The following is a 7,817-nucleotide window of genomic DNA, read 5'->3' on the forward strand; positions in this document are numbered from 1 at the left end:
AAATATGTGTATTAACACTTCTGGACCATCTTTTTATAGCTTTGTGATGTGCTGTTACTTTGTTATTGTTACATACAGGAAATATTTAAATAAATAGACAACTGGGTGTTACCAGCTGGGGGTGTATCCCTACACTACAATTCAATAAAAACTGACAGTATAAAACAATGTAGAAACACCCCCCCCCCCCAAGTGGTAACACCCAGTTGGCTATTTACTCCTACAATAACACATCACAGAGCTATAAGAAAAGATGTTCAAGAATTGTTATTTCATTGTGGATCCAAGTATTTACTAAAAAAGACAGGTCAGGCGAGTATTATTGTATATTGCTGCTATACATGTACATCTGTCTGACACATGGCATAGGTTTGACCAGTGGTGTCTAATGGCAACCTGTTTGGAGCAGTTTATATGGGGAGAAAAATGGCTGCCTGTATGGGGGGCCCTGTAGGAAGCTGTTTGAAGGGCACGGTAGCCGCTGTCGTCGTAATTAGGAATGGTTTCTGATATGACTACTATGTTACTGCTGTATGGACAATGTGGATGGCATTATAAGAGAATTTTGAGCCCTCTCTATTAACTCTAAATTCCCCAATTATTTACACGAAATTCCTTTAAAAATGTAATCCCTGTAATGTTATATTCAGATTATTTAACTGATAAATGTTGACTTTTACCCAATTATTATATGAAAATAAAAGCTGTAGAAATGTAATTCAGGACCAGGCCACTGTCCTCAGACGACGGAAACCTCGCTTTTCCTGTGACAGGAATAAAAACCCAAGGAAACACAGGAGTGACATAAATACTGCGGTGTCCCCTGTGGCAAGACAACTTGTATTTCTAAGCCTAACCTGCCTCAAATCCTAAAAAACACCATGTTTGTGTCAGTAAATACACATTAATGCAAAGGAGTCCCCAGATATAAGAGATATCAGTGAGGTCTCTGGTGGTTTCTGACTTGTCGTTCTCCAGCTATTGGGAAACTACAACTCCCAACATTCCCTAAAATCTATGGATTCACCATATAGTAGGTGTAAACCCATTTTTTTCTTGAGTAGTGATCATTACACAATTTATCTTGATTCATATATAAAAGAGATTTACATTTTTAAAGGGTTGTCCAACTAAGTAAAATACTATACTCACCTGCCCTGATCCCCCACTGTCCCAATGATGTCCAGTCTTGGCTCCTCCTGCTTGTATATTGACATGATACAGGAAGAACTCGCTCTTCACTATGGTGAGGAACTGGATACCTCCTAAAGCAGGAAGTGCCACTCAACCTGGACTGGGCACCAAAGTGGAGGATCAGGGTTGGTGAGTATAAGGATTGGTACATTTTTAGCCCAGTCTGAGCTTTGACACTACATTTTTTTTTTACTTTTTAGTTTACCTAAAGTTTTTGGTCTATTATTTTATAGGACATGTAAGGCTTTTTTAATATTAAACATTGAAGCTTATCCATTAATTGTGTGAATCTAATTTTTTTAAGGACCATTTACAAAAAAAAAATCGTCTTATTCTTCCATGTTGATTTTTTTTTATATTGATGTCAAATATATAAACATTAACTTCACGTATGACATTACTACAGCACCAAGATCAAACACCCTATTCTAGCTTTAAGTATCACCCTAGTTTTAGATGGAGTCTCTGTACATGGCAAATAATCATCCAGGTACAAAAAAATAAGCAAAGTTGCTAAAGCAGAGACGGCATTGAGTGCATTGAAATGTACATTCTGCCTGTGCTGCTCACATCCATTCAAAATACGTTTTTGACATACAGAATGACTTTTATTATTTTTTTAATGTATAATTTTTTTTTTTTTTACTTTTTTGTAATTATCTATGTGTTCTCTGCAGTCGCTATATACAGAGCACCAATAACAGTGATCTAATGGTAACAGCCTATTAGATTACTATAACCAGTGGCCCCCAAGCTCCTTCTGTCATTACTGACATCACAAAGTTCCCTAACAATCGCCTGGATTAGGAGGCAGTAATTCTGCATATAAGTGCTGTGTTCGCTGTTCTTCTGTGATTATTTTGGTTCCCTGTCACAGCACAGGATCAGGCTGTCGGTGTGACAGTACAATCCTGCCCGTGGCACTGTGTGCGGGAGTGCGCAGGACCATCAAACTCAGCAAGTCAATAAACTTCATTCAGGTAGAGAGGCCATGCTATTAGCCTTTAAATGTACATGGGGCAGATGGTAAAGGGTTAACATTTTCAATATCTCAGCTTTTTCACAATGACCGGGAATAGTTATTTTATGGCCGTCTAGTCTTATTTACCCTGTAATGGTTTTGCCATAGCAACCTCTTTAGATCAGTTCAAATGGTATGTACTGTACTTACTGTAGAGAACCCTTTTCACTATTGATTATCAATGCGCTCTTCTATTAGAAATAAATGTGACCTTTAACAACTCTATCTTAATTACAATAAGAAGTTGACTTTTTTTTCAGACAAAAAGCGTCAATTTATTACCTTGGTAGGACTTTCACCAAGGTAGAAGATTTATTTACATATAGACATTGGTGACATATGCCAGATTTGTAACCGATGGTGACATGCAGCGTTAGCAGACTGCAGTATAAGTCATATAAGGCCAGGTTCATACAAGGACAGTACAGAGGAGAAACACAACAACCATTGCAATAAAGAGAATCTATCAGCAGGTAATATGTATCTAACCCACTGATATGTCCCTTTTGCACATGGAGCGCTGAGGATTAAGATTAGTTTCCTACCTTCATCCTTGGCGCCATTTTTATAGCGTTTTGTAGTTTAATCCTGTATCTAGTAAGACCGTTTTGAGCACTGGGGGCGGGGCTACAGCCACCAGAGCACTGATCTGCCCCGTCCCCTGCCGACCCGCTCCAATGATAATCATTAGAAGGGCCAGACCAACCCCAGTGATCCAAACAGCCTTACTACAATCAGTATTAAGCCAGGTTCACATTATGTATGACACCGGTCATTTTGTGACACGGCCGTGTCACAGAATGGCCGGTGTCAGTAAAGTTCGTCCCAGACGATACTGCAGTACCCACCGAATAAACTTTATTTCTTTTCAATTAGGATGCGGGCGCATTTGGGTGTGCCCGCACTCCAATTAACCATAGCCGACAATGTAAAGTGCTGCCGGAGCCGCACTTTACATTGTTTGCTCTGTCAGTCTTATGCGGCCATTATTCAATGAATAGTGGCCACACAAAACTGACATGTCAGTTTTTGGTTCGGCTGCAAGGAATCCCGGCCAGAGTGTATACAGTGTGTATACACTCCAGCTGGGATTCCATAGCAATGAATGTGCTAGTTAAATTCATTAAATAATGACCACGGTTGTAAACCTGCAACTATGGCCATTGTTTAATGAATTTATACATAGTGTAAACTTAGCCTTAAACTTCAAACTGCACAGGAACAACATCAAGGATGAAGGTTAAAGACCTAACTTCATCCTTAGCGCCCCTTGCACAATAGGGAGCTATCATCAGGTTAGATTCGTCCCTTTAAAGGGACTCTGTCACCCCCAACCTACCCTCCTCAAAACCCTAACATAAAGTCATCTGTAAGTAGAATAAAGGATGCTGATTCCAAATCTGTAATTTTTAGCTTTCTACTATTTCACTGTTGTAAGCCTACAAACTGGGCGTGTAAAGATAAAAATTGCAGATATAGAATCAGCGTTGTATACTCTACTGATGTATAATCTATTGATGACTTAAGTTTAGTGGGTGTTTTGGAGGTGGCAGAGTCCCTTTAAGTACATGCATTTTATGGTAAGATCACAGTTTGTCTGCTTCCTATTGGACAATCCAAGCCGTTCCAAGCAATCACACTGTAATGTATATATCATAAATATCTATTCACAGAAGAGGGACTCTAATAAAAATACATCAAGTAAACTTTTAAGTGAGTACACAAAGTCTGAGCCATGTGACAAGAGGCATGAAGGAATCTGTAATAGACACTTATCTAAGCAAGCTGGAGACTGATGGCTATGACCGTCCAGAACACATGCCAAGATCAGATCATCAACCTCAATGTCTGATTCTAATTAACATCTCAAGCATATGCGCCATCCCCTGTATCCCATCCGCAGAAATCGGAAGCCTGTCTGAGAGCACAATCCAGTGGTGAAGACGACAGACTGAAAAAGTGCAAGCCACTTATACAATATGACAGGCCCATCTTATAGAATGATTACGCCATGCATTGTCACTGAGAAGAACAGACAGGGATTGACACAGCCCTGTATATATCCTGCATGTGGTGTTGACTAAAATACTATTTTTTTCTGACCAAATGATGAATCCAGGACAAATACAGGAAAAATGTCTTATTCTCTAAAATATTTAAGAATCCCGCTGCATTAAACTAATAATATAGGAAATATGGCACATAAATAGGGATCTGGTGCCTGTCAGCTCAGGCCCCAACTCAAATTTTATTTCTCATGCTACTCTGGTACAATAAGAGCTGGGCACTTACTGGTTGGGATTGGCAACTAAGAGTCTGTTACCATAAGATAAATCTTGTTAACCAAAGCCTTGTATGAAATTTCTTGTAATTTATTTGAAGACTAAAGCTCAAGTGCTTTAACTGTAAAGAATCCAATCCTATATCTATTTCTAGGATATTCGCATTGTCCTCATACTATGCGTTTACTAGTGGATCATAACCTTGAAGAAACAATGTAATTTATTGGAGTTTAGCTTTAAAGAACCCTTTCCTATATCTATATCTTGGAGGTATTCGCATTATCCTGTTACTTTAATTTGCTTTTACTTGCTGATCACTGCCCAGAGAAAATGTTGATGTAATTTAAGAAGATTCACTGCTTTAACTGTTGAGAGCCCTTTCTATATCTATCTGTAGAAGGTATTTACATTGTCCTCATGCTTTGCTTTCACTTACAGATCAATACCTAGAGAAAACTTTGCCCCATACCGTTAGACTAGGAAGCTGAACCCGCTGATTTCAAGTTGCCCAGCTGGCAATCTAATTTAGATATTTAGACATCCTTTTTCTCCTGACAGATGATGTTGGAGGGAAGAGAGATCAGGCATGTTGAAATTCAAATGCCTGATTCCTTTTTTTTTCTCTCCAGATGTTGGCCAAGCCAAGACTTCATGGTGTATGAATGGATCAAAAGAGATAGCTGTCAGCCAACATGTGTCTGGCCAGCCTTAGAAGATTAACTGCTGTAACATTAGAGAACCCTTTCCCAAGGTACTAACATTGCCCCCATCCTATAATTCTGCTGTTAGATCACATACTTTACTAAATCTGTAAAATTCATCTGATATTCTACAACTATGTTTACTATGGAACTAATGTCCATATTTACCAATATTTAGGATTTTGATGCTTGAATTCTGCAAAGCAGATGGCAAATGAGGAGGGGTTTCTATAAGCCCCACCCACTTCTGGACATTCTGGGGATTAATGTGTTGATTAAGGCAATTTAAATGTTGACAAGCATGTGTAATTATTGACTGCCACACATAAAAGAGTCCATAATATCACAAAAAGGTTAAAATTGCCAGAAGGTTCTGCCTTATGATTTCATATAACATATATTATTTTTACTGGTTAAGGCCACATCCTCACACAGTAGTTTTGCTCAGTATTTTGCAACCAAAACCAGGAGTGGATAGAAAACACAGAAAGGCTCTGTTCACACACTGTTTAAATTAAGTGAATGGCTGCCATTTATCAGCAAATAATTGCTGTTATTTTAAACCAATGGACGTTATTTCCCATTAAATGGCGGCCATCCACTAAATTTCAACAGTGTGTGCCCATAGCTTTTCTGTGTTTTCTCTGTTCCTTTAAGAAAGCTGCAAGTAAACTGTTCAACTGTTTAAAGGGAATGTCACCTACATTTTCTTTTATTGATTAGAATCCACTCCTGGTTTTGGTTGTAAAATACAGAGCAAAAATTCTGCGTTGGAACATAGCCTAAAACTGGATGTAACATTAGTTCAGTGCAGATATGATCACCATATGATCGCCATAGTCCTGGAAGCTGAAAGGGGAGCCGTTATAACTAGAGATGAGCGAAGTCGAGTCGATCCGAACCCGAACGTTCGGCATTTGATTAGCTGGGGCTGCTAAAACTTGGATAAAGCTCTAAGGTTGTCTGGAAAACATGGATACGGCCAATGACTATATCCATCATTTCCACATAGCCTTAGGGCTTTATCCAACTTCAGCAGCCACCGCTAATCAAATGCCAAAAGTTCGGGTTCGGATGGACCCGAGCATGCGCAAGGTTCGCTCATCTCTAGTTATAACCTCACATTTGTCCTATAGCGGCCACTAGAGGCGAAATGTAGTAGTACGCTGCATCCTATAGAACAATATAATAAATGAGTCCTCCAAGGTGGGGGGGGGCACACTTTTGCACATATCCTTGCCCTGGCTAAGACGCTACAGTCATGTGCCTGATCTCTATATAATATTTCCTTCATCTGACCTCCTTTTTCTAATCTTTTACTGTTTTAATATGGAATATAAATATTCCTATATATTCTGCTTCACACACAAAAGACAAAAGTCAAATGAACAAATTGATGTTTGTAGTTGGGCATACAGATGTCACCAACCTATTACTCCGAAGGCATGGTAAAACTACAACCCCCAACATGCCCCGGCAGCCCAAGCTAGCGGTTATGGTTTCACCACCCAGGTTGCTAAACCACTGATATACAGAACAACCTCCATTCCCTTATGTAAAAGCTTCCATACAGAACAAAACACTTGCTATCTCCCCCTTAGCACTGCACAGAACGCTTCCAGACATACGGCCCTCGGGATTCATTGTGTGTGTTTATTATACTGAAGTAAACTGTGACTATAAACCACTTAATCCGCCTGAACGCATCCACGCAGCCTTGTTTTACCATCCAGTCCATGTTCCACATTAGAGGAAACATCTCAGTGGGAGATCATTAGTAACATTCATCTATGAAATTATTCCTAAGTGACCTATTGTGGCGTCAGCACTACAATAACACAAAAAGCCATATATCTGTATAAACACAGATCTATATCAATGCAGCCCCCATTGCCCAAGATACCGCATATTATGGCTGCATAATAGAAAACTCACCAATTCACAGGTTAACTTATTCCTGATTGTGACTGTGCTCATATACATTATACATCATTATTAATCTTATTACCCCCATTTAAGACCTATTTGTAACTCTATATTACTTACATACTTATATCTGTATACAACATATCTGTATATAATATACAGCATGGATGATATATTATAAATATATTATATTATATATTATAATAACAATCCTCCATTTGCCAAAACAGTAAGGCCGCCTATGTATATATCTATCTACAGACTAGTTTTACTCCTAAAAAAAATGGTATTATATATTGGAATAATAGTGGTGTGTCTGCAGTGTGTGAATATACTATATGTGCTTTACCGCACTGTAATAGAGCGAAAGGGGTCAGGTGTAGCAGAGCTGTGTTTGTGATATACAACACAGCTCATCATCCTGCACTTATTAAATAGAATTACACAATAATTTGCGGTTATTGTAAATCACAATAAGCAGCAATGAAACAACTGACAGATCCAGCTCTGCTACAACTGACAGATCCAGCTCTGCTACAACTGACAGATCCAGCTCTGCTACAACTGACAGATCCAGCTCTGCTACAACTGACAGATCCAGCTCTGCTACAACTGACAGATCCAGCTCTGCTACATTGCAGTTAATAATGCTTTATAAATTTATCTCTCCAAAAGACCAGACTGCACGTGACG

The sequence above is a fragment of the Dendropsophus ebraccatus genome, chromosome 12 (genome assembly GCF_027789765.1).
Source record: "Dendropsophus ebraccatus isolate aDenEbr1 chromosome 12, aDenEbr1.pat, whole genome shotgun sequence".
NCBI classification, from domain to species: domain Eukaryota; kingdom Metazoa; phylum Chordata; class Amphibia; order Anura; family Hylidae; genus Dendropsophus; species Dendropsophus ebraccatus.